The sequence below is a fragment of the Sminthopsis crassicaudata genome, chromosome 1, assembly GCF_048593235.1.
Source record: "Sminthopsis crassicaudata isolate SCR6 chromosome 1, ASM4859323v1, whole genome shotgun sequence".
In the NCBI taxonomy this organism is placed as follows: domain Eukaryota; kingdom Metazoa; phylum Chordata; class Mammalia; order Dasyuromorphia; family Dasyuridae; genus Sminthopsis; species Sminthopsis crassicaudata.
Window position 1 is genome coordinate 109,037,512 of NC_133617.1, and position 14,247 is coordinate 109,051,758.

Here is a 14,247-nt window from a genome sequence, read left to right on the forward strand (position 1 = left end):
TAATAAATTTCCTTATTTAGGGAAGTGGAGATACTTCATGGAGGCTAGATGATCATTTATAAAGGATAGACAGGATTCCTTTTTAAGTGGGAGATGAAGTTGGAATAAGTGTCCTCTGAGGTTCATAGACTCATAGGGAGATGGATTGAACCTATGCTTTCTTTAGTATAAGGAATTCCCTAGAGGGAAAACTCCCTCTACTGAAGCAGGTCATAACCACCTCTGCAATTTAGAATCTTAAAGAGTTACCTAGAACACTTAGAAGTTGTGACCAGGGTCATACAGCTAGTAAGTTTCTGAGATAGAATTTGAACCCAAATTTTCCTGGCTACAAATCTTGTACCTTCTCCATTGCTTCATTCATGCTCTCTGAGAGTTTAGGATCTTAGTGATTTTATGAAAATTATTTCTGGAGGATTAGCAATTATTACTCCTCTCATATAATTTACATTTTAACAATACCCTAGACCATTTTTCATGAATTGTATTTCCTTTTCCAATTTCATCTTGATTTTAACTACTCAGCAACAGCTCTATAAATAATACTCAAGTAGAGAATATTTGGTTCAGTTAGGGGGGAAATCTGTAGTGAGATTTGCATATTCTGCAACTGCCACATACCACAGGGAATCTACTTAGGGAGTACATGAGAAATATAAGCTTTATGAGGTTTTTAAGCTTTTCTGACTATAATGACAAGAATTATAAATGATTAGAAATAGTTTCCCTTAAAAACTGAATATTTGTGCAGGATGACTGAATACAGGGATGATCTCAAGGAATGTTTTCTACTTTCCCCTTGCTCAAAATGATGCACACTACCTTCCAGGATAAAATGCCCCCTAGGATTCCTCCAGAGCAAACTCCACTACATCTGCACTCCCACATCCACTTCTTCACACAGCACACTGCAGAGTATATGTTCAGTACAATGGATAGAGCCTGGTAGTTATCAAGTTTAGAATTCAGACATCATAGGAAACATGTAATTCAACAATTTCATTTACCAGATGAACAAGCTAGAGTTGAGAGATATTGAATTTCTTGCTGAAGACCACACACATAGTTAATGATAAAACTTGAACCAAAAATTAAATTCCCTGATTTTAAATCTGCATTTTCCTGCCATTATTTCTTATTTTTGGTGCTTCTTAAAATATTGGTTATCAAACAATTCAAATACTTAATCTCACTTTTCTATATGGAAAATAGAAATAATAATAGTACCTATTTCCCAGAGTTGTGAGAGTATAATGACATAACATTTGGAAAGCACTTTGCAAATCTTTGAGTACTGTGTACATGAGAGCTATAATTACTATTATTAATGAAATTAGTAAATTGAGGCAATTTTCTTTTATTTCCTTTTTATTATAGCTTTTTATTTTCAAAATATATGCATAGATGATTTTCAATATTCACCCTTGCAGAACCTTATATTCCAAATTTTTTCCCTCCCTTTCCCTCATCCCCTTCTGTAGATGGAAAGTAATCCAATATACATTAAACATGTGACATTCTTCTCTACATATTTCCACAGTTATCATGCTGCACAAGAACAATCAGATCAAAAAGAGAAAAAAATGAGAAAGAAAACAAAATGCAAGCAAACAACAATAAAAAAGTGAAAATACTATGTTGTGATCCACCCTTAATCCCCATAGTCCTCTTTCTGGGTGCAGAAGACTCTCTTCATCATAAGACCATTGGGACTGGCCTGAATCAGTTGAGGTAATTTTCAAAGCAATTGAATCTAGTAACTGTTCTCAGTGTTGATGACTTTTTATAATCTTCAATAGCTTATAAACCTAGAATTACTTTCTCTGAATCAGTCTGCCTCCTGATTTTTTAATCTGAATTTCTTGGGGAGTAGGGTTTTGTTTCTGACCTAAATGTTAGGAGATCTGAAATTTAAAATGGTGTGATAGAAAGAATACAAGAGTGATAAGTTCTCCAGGAAATTGGATTTTTATATGGTTTCTCTTCCAAAAATATTCATTGGAAGTCAAATAAGTGATTACCCAACGGTAAAATTCCAGGCACTATAGCAGTTGGATGAGGAAACTATTTGGGAGCAGCAGAGTCTCCTCAACCAGTCACATCATACAAAGTAGATGTCACCAAGTCTTCTGTCTTCTGCTAACCCTGTCTGATAGGAAACCTTGCCTGTTTTTACTATGAGAGTAAAGAACTCAGTCCCTTTCAAAGGAGAAAGATAGTTTATCTTTTGAAAGTTTAAGAAGTTTGTTCTGACAGGCTAAACAACAGGACAATAGAGAGGGGAAAGTAAAAATATTGCAAACTTTCTTTCATGTTTGAGTACAAGACTTCCTAATATCTGGAATTTATAATATTAAGGGAGCAAGCTTCTCCCTTCTGATCAAGCCCTTTCTGAGTGGCAGGATCATTACCAGAAAAAAGCTGAGCCTTTATGAGGATTTAATATAATTAAAAAATAAAGTCACAAATAAATAATAATAACAAGTAAACAAATAGAAACTTTAATATAAGGACAGAAATATCAGATATGATGTTACCTTCCAGTTTGTAAATGATTCTAGCAATATCAGAATGTCTATAGCATTCCCAGCAAGATAATGTCAATTAGGATGAGCTGAGCTAAAACCTTAATTCCCAACCTAAAATCTTGCCTTGTGGGGGAACCCAAGCCTTTGATGTCCTTGCCCCCTTCAGTTGAAATTGTTGGGAGAAGGGGCAAAACAGCCAGAATGAAGTGGTTCCTTTTGCTTGGATTGCCAGAAGCCTTGCAACTGTGCTGTCTCTTTTCTCTTCCCTCTTAAGAGTAAAACTTTTCTATGGGCTTCTAATTTGGGAAACCCACTAGACATCCTCCAGGGTACTCTGTTATCTCAATTAACTTTAATTTAATTAACTATATTCCTCAATTCATGGCTTTGATTTAAATTAGGATTTGACACAGATGAAGAAAACTGAGGCTCAGAGAGATGGAATAACTTGTTCAAAATCATAGTTGATAAATATGTATATTTATTAGTTGTGTTTCAAACTCTGGTCTCCTGTCTGAGTCACTACTCTATTCCATTATTTCCATTATACTCTCCAGCTCAGAAATAAAATGATTGAATGTTCTAGTCAGTTGAGCCTACATTTTTCACTCTCTTTTTGCTAACTTCCCCCCTCAGTTTTCAATGTAAAAATTATTGATCGTTACACTAATTAACTGTATAACTTTGGGCTGTCACATTGTTGAACTCCACTTCCTATTCTGAGACTTCTACTAGAAATAGATTGGGGTGAGGTTTCCACCAGCTATCAAATCATAAGAACCACCATTTAAAGAGATCTAAGGCAGGATCCCTGACCTTGAGGAACTTACAAAAATCTATTTGAGTAGAACTCATCTTTATGTAATATTTCATATTAACTAAAGGTTAATAAAACTTTCCTCTTGCCAACTCTGTGAGACAAGTAGTGTGCAAATATTATCTTTATTTTATACTGAAGGAAATGGAATTTTGGAGAAGTTAAATGACCAGCCCAGGATCTAGTAAAATGGGCAAGCTGGAAATTAAAGGTAGATCTTCTTATTCTAGCCCCACAGTTCTTTTTATAACACTACACCCCATGCTTCAGGGCTACATTAGTCTCAAAGCTATTCATAAAAGTTTTTAGAATCAGGGAGGCATATAATCATTGCTCCTATAGCTGTATTAATAATTTCCGAGTGAATCAAATTTATAATAAAGATCAATAAAAAGTCTGAGGGAGTCAAGTCTTTCTAAGATGGGCACTATGCAATTTGAGGGAATTGTACATGGAAAAAAGAGGAGCAGAACCCCTCTTTGCCTTGATGGTAATATTTATGGATCAATTACATTTTTAAAGAAACTTCCAATATACCACCTGGAAACCTCTGTCATTTCCCCTATGATTCCCTTTCTCAATCTTTTTCATTTTCCTAAAAGATGGTGTGAAATAAGGGGATAAAAATATCAGACCCAACTATCCCATACCTCAGAGGTGGTTCTGCTTTGCTCAATCATATATAGATGAATAGCCATCCTCAAAAAAGTCTCAATTAGCCATAATATAGATTCTGATGTCTGGAAAAGACCATCCCAGGAAGCAGGGCCACATTCACATGCAGGAGAACATGGAGCAGGAGACCCCAGAAAGAGGCAAAGAAGCTGAAAGTTTCAGTTCATAAAGGGCTCTGCAAACAGTAAATCTATTCTGGCTGCAAGCTAAGGCTTTGTTCTCTGCAAGAGAGTAATTGTGGGTCTGAATTGTTTATAACAATGTTCCAATGGGCCATTTGTTCTTCCCTTGTTCTCCTAAAATTGCAGATCATCCTGGTGAATTCCTATGGTACACAAAGCAGACCTTGACATGAGACCTGACTTTTGATTGATGTTAAGTTTAATGGATCATAAGGGAGAAAAATGCTGATTTTTCTTTTTTAAAATGAATTTCAAAAAAAAATAACTTTTCTCAAAAGGAATCAGTCCAGGAGCTATCACAGAAGGATTTTAAGAATTATTCATTTATTCAGTAACATGACTTTGCTTTTGTTCCACACTCTGAGAACTAGGTCTGCTGCATTTAAACCTTATTTCTTCCTCCCCACTTGTATCTTGAGAGAATTGCCATTGACTAGAGGCCCCCTAATTGTGTTGCCTCATTTTTTGTTTTAAATATTAAATTAAATACATTTTAAATAAATTTTTAAAATTTTATTTTTTCCAATTATATATAAAAACAATTTCTAGCATTTGTTTTTCTAAAATAATTGAATCCCAAATTCTTTCCCTTCTTTTCCTCTCCCTTCCTTGAGAAGGTAAGAAATCTGATATAAATTATACATATGCAATTAAGAGCAACACATAACAATAACATGAAAAATAAAGTTAAAAAAAAGGTGGATTGATGAGGTCTTGGTTATTGATGGAGTCACTCCCTCCCATAGGCAGAGAGGAGCACTTATGGGATCAGTTTAGCTTTGTGGTCCCATCCTCTATGGAGATTGTGGGTAGCCCTACCTTGCCATGTCTGGTTAGAAATTTGAGTTTTGTTAAATCCTTGAGGTTAAATTATCCCTATAAATCTTTCCTTGGCTCACACCATCATTGCTGAATCCCTCTTGGGGTTACAGACCACCACAACATTCTGCCTCGGGGTGTCTTTTCCCTCTTCTTTCCCCCATGCCATGTGGTATCTTTTCTCTCATCCCCCACTATATCTCATGGTGTTTTTTCTCTCAACCCTCCCCCCCCATCATGTCATATTAATAAGGTCTGAATCCCCTCAATTCCTGGTGGTAAGAGAGTTGTTAAAATCCCTTTTTAATCACCACAGGTTTAAAAGTGAAATAATTCGCTTATTCCTGAATTATTAATTGCAAAATGAAAGTTTATTGTTGGATAGAAATCAGTTTGCTAAGAAACTGACTTCTATAGTGGCAGAGTCCTATTGGGGAAATGGAGTTTTATGCTGAGAGAATCAGCGGGCAGAGTCCTAGCAGCTGAGCAAGGTACTTTAGGCCTTCTGCAAGGGGCTGAATTGTAGGAAACTGTTATATTGAGTATCTTGGTGGGGGGCTGGGACAGCCTGAGCTTATCAGATCAGGATTTCTCAATTGAATGAGAATTTAGAATTTCTATGAGAGTTGATTTGCCTCTGAATAGTATTGCTTCTCTTATCCTGAGAGGATGAGCCTGGGAGATCCTGATCTCCGAAATCAGAAAAGGGGACACAATCTCAGAGTGATAATTTTAAAGGGAACTCAGCTTCAGTAAAGGGAACAGTTTCCCTCCTACTTCAATATGATGCCTTTTTCCTTCTTATAGCTAAATACCAATGCTAAATCTCTTTTGCTATTTAACTTGCCAGCTAAGGGCATTCTCCAACATCATGGGGTGTTCCCCTTTTCCTGGTTAATTGTGGATCGTACTAAGAAACTTGTCTTTTCCATCATTAATTGTTAAAACCCCTTTCCTTGCCCACTTCCAACTCTACTTCATATTTACCATTTCTGGTATCCGTTGTATTTATTTATTTTGTCTATAATCTTGATGGGGTCCAGCTTCTAGGGGAAATATAGCAATAACCTTAAAGCTATCTAGACTTGGGAATAATGTAGTTACATATTTCTTCCCCTAGCTTTTAGAGAAGATATAGCCATAATCCTGAAGCCCTTTGACTTTAGGAGTTCTAGAGTCCTACAAACATTGCTGATTGTCAGATAAACAATCTGTTGGTCAGTGATAACAAAGTTCCCAAGACAATAGTAAATAGACTACCCCTCATACCTTCCCATAAGCCATAAAATGAGCTAATGAATAACATGAAACTCCTGGTCTCTCTGACTTTTTCCTATAAATTTATCTTCTTGTTCCCGTTCTTTGCTAAATTCTTTTGTAACTTAGCCTGCTTCAATTGCCATTATAATTATAATAAACTTTGCGCCTTGACTTGGAGATGGGTTAGAGCCTCAAATTCTTTTGAAACATTTAATGGCACCAGTCTGAAACCCCAACCTTTTGGAATCTTCTTTGAACCTTAACTCTTTTCTTAAATAAATATACTTTTTCCCAAAGAAAATGACCATTGTGATTTCTTCACAAGACCAAACTTTGCTGCCTACAACAATTTCATCATTTGGTGACCAGGAATTGTCTCCTAAATTATATCATTTGGTTCTCATTACATCAGCTCAGATAATACTTTATCATTAGTCCTTTGGTATTGTCTTGAATCATTGTATGGTTGAGAACAGCGTAATTCATAGTTTATCATCATATAATATTGCTTTTACTGTGTTCTATTTCTGATCATTTGACTTTGTATAAGTTCATACAAGTCTTCCTAATTTTTAAAAACCATCCTATTCATCATTTCTTATAGCACAATTGTATTCTATCACAATCATATTTCTACAACTTGTTCAGCTATTTCCCAGTTAATGGGCATCTCTGAAATTTCCAATTCTTTGTCACCACAAAAAGAGCTTCTAAAATATTTTTGTACATATACATTCTTTTTATTGTTTGTTTAAATTTTATTTATTTATAAAATTTTTGACATTATATATGCATGAGTAATTTTTAAAATAACATTATCCCTTGTATTCATTTTTCCAGATTATCCCCCCCCTCCTGCCACCCCCTCCCCCTGATGACAGGCAATCCCATAAATTTTACATATGTTACAATATAACCTAGGTACAATACATGTGGGCAAATACCATTTTCTTGTTGCACATTAAATATTAGATTCCGAAGGTATAAGTAACCTGGGTAGATAGACAGTAGTTCTGACAGTTTACATTCACTTCCAAGTGTATAGTTGTTTCTGTCCATCATTGATCAGCTGGAAGTGAGTTGGATCTTCTCCATGTTGAAGATATCGACTTCCATCAGAATACATCTTCATACAACATTGAGTGTACATATACATTCTTTTCCTTTTTTGTAAAAAAAATCCTTTTAAGATACAAACTTAGTAGTGGTATTGTTAAGTAAAAATAGTACCAGATAAAAAGGAAATAAAATAGGGGAGGGATTAGAATAAGAGGAGTTAGAAAAGACTTCTGTAGGAGATTAAGATATTAGGCCTTGAAGAAAGTCAGGGAACCAAGAAGACATATGAGGAGGGGGAGCACTCCAAGAATAAGAGACAGCTAGAGTAAATACCCAGAACCAAGATAGATGAAATATCTTGTTTAAGGAATAGCTAGGAGACCAGTATCACTGGATTGAGTACTTATTAGGGCATAAATCCTAAGAATACAGGATAGATAGAAGGAGACTAAGTTGGGAAGGGCTTTGAATACCAAAGTGGATGTTTTATTTGATACTGGAGGTAATAGGGAACCACTGGGATTTATTGAGTAGGGAAGTGATGGAGTGAGACTTGTGCTTAAGGAAAATTACTTTGGCGGCTGAACTGAGAATTGGAGTGTGAAGATACCTGAGGCAGGCCAAGCTAACAGTAGGCTATTGAAAGTTTGTGAGTTGATAAGGGCTTGCACCATGGTAACAGCAATGTCAGAGGAGAGAAAAAGGAATATTTCAATTTATGTTTGGATGGAGCTAAATACCATTAGTTGGTTTTTGAGATAATGTAGTTGAGTTTAAACTTTGGGTTCACCACAGACTAGCTGTGATCTTAGAAATGTTATTTAACTTTTCTAAGCCTCAATTTTCTCATCTATATAAAGAGTGTACTTTCTATCTAATTGAATAGATATAAGAATTAAAACAAGTTGAGATGTTAAAAATCATATAACCATATATGGGGTCTTGTTCTAGCCCAACTCCATGGCCATCATATGGAGAAGTGGTTTCTATGGAAAAGGGACCAGCTATCCCTACCATCTTTGAAGCCATTGCCATTCATTTGGTAAGCAAGCCAGTCTGGCAAGCAGCAAGGGACCCTAAGAGAGAGTCAGGAGGCACCAAATCAAACTACTATACTACATTATCCTGATGGAGGCAGTCCTGAGCCTTGAATCCAGGAGCCTTTGGAATAGCAAGGTTTCTAGTCCAATGCCCACAGCTACCATATTGGAATAATGAAGTAAGTCCTGTGGAGATGCAGCCTCCTGCATTTCTTCCTGGTAACCTGCTTCCCTCTTTTGTCCCTCCTTGTAACTGTTTCTATAGATGCTACAGCCATATCTAGTGAAAACACAGTAAAGTCTATTTTTGTCACCAAAGTCCTTGGTCACAAGTCAAACAGTTCAACATCAGAGAGTGATGGGATTTTACCAGTAGAAATGACTTTAAAGAAGAGGAACAATCATTTGCTTTGCTGATATATCTTATGGACCATAGAAACTTTCCCCCTGACTTGCAGCTGAATCCTTCCATTTGTATTTTCTCTCCTTTTAGTATATGAGTTCCTTGAGATCTCAGTATGATTTTACTTCTCTATATGTAAGCCCAGAGCTTAGTCAAGTGCTGTGCACATAGTAAATGTTTAATACATGCTTTATTTGGCCATGGATCTATTAATTTATTCATATAAGCTTTAATAATTCTTCAATGGCTTAATGCTATTACAGAGATCATATAATAATAATTTACAGAGATTTAAATAATAATATTAATTATATATTACAAAAATTAAAGAGATTTTAAAGTCACATGCTATCCCATATTCTGCATTTAGATAGGTTATTAAAGGTAAAAGTGAAATTTTGGATATGAATTTCATGATTTAGAGACAAGAAGGCTGAGTCACATCCCTAAGATCTAATGGTCAACAATGGAGAAAGACAGGATTTAAGAGGAATGGGAATCAGAAAGAGTAATAATTTGATCCAGTTCAGAGGGTTTTATGGGGAAATCAGAGAAGAGTAGGTAGTTGATTGGAGAGAGGTTAATTGGAAAAGACTGGAGAGCAAGTTAGGCAGTTATAAGAGGGAACTTCTCCAAGTAAACAAAAAATGGCCAGCAAATGTGAAAGAAACTGGATAGACTCCAGAAGCTGGATTGAGGTCCAAGAGGTAGATAGGAAAGGTTATCTGGGATTTGAAACTGAGGGGTTTGCCTGAAACCCAGCAGGAATGGTCAAAGGTCCCAATGCATATTAGAGTTGGAATGGAGAGTGAAACGATCAGCCTGTTTGGTGAAACAGAGAGGCCAGTGTAAAAACCTGATCAGTGTGTTGTCAGGTAAGACAGACTTAATGAATAATTGCTGTGAAGGTAAGTTACCCACTTGTATCATTTTTGCTCTGAGCTCTCTTCACATGTAATCTTATAGCCTAACTGGCTACTGAAATAGTGTATCTAATCTTGGAATCTCACAGAAATGATGATGATGATGATGATGATATTAGAGATAGTGATGATGATGGTTACAACAGTATTTAAAAAAAATTTTTTTTTTCTGAGCAATTGGGGTTAAGTGACTTGCCCAGGGTCACACAGCTAGGAAGTACTAAGTGTCTGAGGTCAGATTTGAACTCAGGTCCTCCTGACTTCAGGGCTGGTGCTCTATCTACTGTACCACCTAGCTGCCCCTGACAACAGTATAATTCAGGCACAAGTTTTTTTTTTAACTTCCTGGGTCTCAGTTTCCTTATCTGTAAGATTATCTTTGAGTTTTCAGCTGTAAATATATAACCCTACGAACTCATGGGAATACATTGATGATCTACTCTGATAAATTGTAAACTCCTTGAGGCAGAAGTTTTGTTGCTTTTCATTTTTTGTGTCAAAGAAAAGCTGGTTTGGTATTCAGTGATAGGTAAATTAAATAGAGTAGGTATAATATTAGTAGGTTTTTAGTATTAGGTAGTAGGCACATAGTAGGTATGTATATACATAGTAGGTATTTAAAAAATCTTGTATTGAAGTGACTAGAGAATAAATCTGGAGTCCAGCACATAAGGTAAAATTTCAAGAGGAAAGTCAGCCTCTGGCTGGCTAAGAAGCAAATTTCTAACCTTTAGCTGTGTTCAGCTGGTGCTGGAACTGTTCCCAGAATTCCAATGGGGGGGCAAGGAGAAAGGGGAGAGAAATGGCATTCTTTCCTCTGTGAGAGAGCAGGAACTGGAATAAAGGGCACTTAAGACTTGGAATCAGAAGGCCTGTGTTCCAGGCCCAGCTCTGACACTGACTTACTATGTATAACCTTGGGAGCTTCCTCAACAGTTGTGCCCTTGGGTTTCTCTACCCGAAGAGAGGAAGATAATAATCTCTGAAATGATCAAGAAATTTATAAGGATAAAAGTGAAAGAGACTTTAGAGGGCACCTAGTCCAAGTCTTTACCTGAGGCATTGATTCCCTCATAGATAATTATCTGCAAAGTCAAAGTGTTGGGTAAGATTGTTGTTGAGCTTCCTGCTCTAAATACATCACCCTGTGAACTTTTGGGAATTCACTGAGGATCTACTCTGGTAAACTGGAAGCTCCTTTAAGGTGGGAGTTTTGTTGCTTTTCATTTTTCTTTCAAAAAGACCGGTTAGACATTTAGTTGGTAAGCAAATTAAGTATAATAGGTATAACATTAGTAGGTTTTTAATATTAGGTAGTAGGCACATCTACCTAATGATTTTCATGCCAGATAACTCATTGCCTCCCCTAGCTTATTCTATTTTCAGACATCCCTAGGAGAAAGTTTTTCCTTTTGTGGAGGATAACTTCTTTCTGCCCTTTACAGCTGAGAAAAAGGTGTACTCTTTTTTTATTTCCACTTAATTTTTTTCAGTTGTCTGTCATAAAGAACTTTTCTAAGAATCTTTTCACTTCCTTAGCTTCATTTAAAATTTATTTTATAAAGAGATTTATCTAACTCCAAGAGGGGAAAGTCGATATCTCTCACTAGTAAAATTTTTCTATTTCCTCTTGTAATTCATCTCACTTTTCCTTTGAGAATTTGAATGCTATGCCACATGGTTTATATATGTTTAGTACTGATATTATTTCATTGTCTACAATACCTTTGAACAAGATGCAGTTTCCTTGTTTATCCTTTTTAATAAGATCTATTTTTGCTTCTGTTTAAGATCAAGATTGCTACTTCAACCTTTTTTACTGCAATTCCTTATTTTAACTCTGTGTTTGTCTCTCTGTTTCAGTTGTGTTTCTTATAAACAACATATTAATGGTTTCTAATCAATTCTGTTATACTTTTATTTTATGGGTGAGTTCAACCTATTCAGTTGTGATTACTAATCATGCATTGCTCTCCATTATCTTATTTTCTTCTGTTTCTCCCCCACTCTGTTTCCCTCCCCACCTTATTACATCCCTCTCTCTCTCCCTCTCCTTCTCCTCTTTTTCCTTCATCTAAAGCCTGTTTTACTTCTGAAAACTGCCTTCTTTTATTTGCCCTTCCTTTCATCACCTCCCTTTTTATTCCCTTTTCCTCCTATTTCTCTGTTGGGTAAGATGGATTTGTATACCTAACTGAATATATATATATATATATGTATATATATATATATACATATATATATATACACATATACATATATGCATACAGATATAGTTTCCTTTTTTGAACAATTTTAGATGAGAATGCGGTTCAAGCATCTTCCCATCATTTTCCCCTTTCCTATAAAATCTCTTCTTCGTGTACCACTTTTAGATGAAATAACTTTGCCCATTCTTCTTCTCTTTTTTCCTTTCTGCCAGGACATCCCTCTTTCTTACCTATCCTTTTTTTTTAAACATCATTCCAACATAATCAATTCACTCTCACTTTGTCAGTCTATATATAGTATCCTTCTAACCTGCTCTAATAATGGTAAAGCTCTTAACAGTTACATGTATTTTTCCCATATAGAAATGTAAACAGTTTAACCTTATTGAATCCCTTTATGATTTCTATTTCATGCTTAACTTTTTATGCCTTTTTAAAATCTTATATTTGAGAGTCAAATTTGCTATATAGTTCTTATTGTTTTACCAGGAATGCTTGAAAGTCCTCTAATTAAATATCCATATTTTTTTTTACCTTGAGGGAATATATTCAAATTTGGATATATTTGGTATATTTGGTAGGTTTTGGATATTTGGTAGGTCATTTATTTGTAATTCTAGCTCTTTTGCCTTCTAGAATATTATACCCCAACTCTTCTGTTCCTTTAAGGAGTTACTGCTAAATCTTGTGTGATTCTGATCATGGTTCCATAATATTTGAATATTATTTTTATTGTTCCTTAAAGTATTTTCCCTTTAGCCTGGGAGTATTGAATTTTGGCTATAATATTCGCAAGACTTCCTATATACTCAGCAAATGGATCACTCTTTTTTGTAAATTTAAAATCTTCCTCAAATATGTGCATCCAATGTTCCTATTTCTTTATGGTCAAGAAGAATGCATTTATTTCATTTTCCACTATGACAGCACTTCTAATACTTAAATATAGCTATTATGTCTCCCCTAAGTCTCATTTGTCCAGTCTAAAAATCCTCTTCCTTCTGTTGCTTTTTTGTTTGTTTGTTTGTTTTTTGCTGAGGCGATTGGGGTTAAGTGACTTCCTAGGGTCACACAGCTAGGAAGTGTTTAGAGCACATTTGAACTCAGGTCCTCCTGATTTCAGGGCTAGTACTCTATCCACTGCACTATCTGGCTGCCCCTTTTCTGTTACTTTTCATATGAAAGGTTTTTTGTTTATTGTTTTTTTTTTTTTTTTTTTTTTAAACTTGTGATAGGATCATTGATTTAGGTCTAGAGGGGATTTTAAAGACCCGCTAATTCAATGCTCTTCTTTTATAGTTGAAGGAACTGAGACTTAGAGAAATTAAGGGATTTGCCTAAGATCACATATCTAGTGTGTCAGAAGCTGGCTAAGTCTTCCTGGCTCCAAAGTCAGCACTCTATTCTCTGAGTCACAGTGTCTCATCATCCTAGCTAATTTCCTCTAGACCTGCTCCAGCTTCTCAGTATTTTCAAATATGTGTTGACAAGAATCGAACACCATCTTCTAGGTATAATTTGACCAACAAAATGCAATGAAATAGTCACTTATATTCTAGAAATAATATTCCTATTAATGTAGCCTATATTCATTTTAGCTATGTGTCTATACCATAAGTATTGACTCATATTAAATTTATGTATATTAAAAGCCCCAGATCTTTTCCAGACAAACTGCTATCTTAATCATATATCATTTTATTGAGTAATTTTATGTTTGAGACTAAAGAAAGGACATTATTTTATTTATTTATTTATTTTTTTCTGAGGCTGGGGTTAAGTGACTTGCCCAGGGTCACACAGCTAGGAAGTGTTAAGTGTCTGAGACTAGATTTGAACTTGGGTCCTTCTGAATTCAGGGCTTGTGCTCTGCCCACTGCGCCACCTAGCTGCCCCCAAAATGACATTATTTTAAATACTAAATTTTAAATTATTAGATATGGCCCATTATTTCAATTCCTAGGAATCTTTAGGGACATTAGTTCTATCATCCAAAGCACCACTATCCTTCCAAGCTTAATGATAAAAGTTGATAAGCAAAGTGGATTCTGCCTTCATTTAATTTATTGACTGAAGTATTGAACAGATAGATACCTACAACATTTCACTAGAGATTTCTCTCAAGATTGACACTGATCTGTTAATTAACTCTATTTGTCTATAGTCATTAAAAATTTCTAGATTTACCTAAGTATTATCATCCAGCTTTCATTCTCCACCTTGTCTATAGGGATAGCATGAAAGACTGTCAGTAATATTGGTTATACTTGATTATATTTTCTTCTACCTTTTCCCCTGATTTACCATCCTCTTAACCTTTATCAGTAAGGC

General features: G+C 35.4%; 1 long non-coding RNA gene across 1 annotated transcript in view; it reads left to right on the forward strand.

The window, feature by feature from the left end:
• The first annotated feature begins 1,551 nt into the window (after nt 1-1,551).
• The window catches only part of LOC141552792 (uncharacterized), a 30,272-nt gene continuing 17,576 nt past the window's right edge, over nt 1,552-14,247 (forward strand). The window contains exon 1 of the long non-coding RNA XR_012485246.1: nt 1,552-1,731. This is a non-coding gene — a long non-coding RNA (uncharacterized LOC141552792). The remainder of the gene's footprint in view (nt 1,732-14,247) is intronic.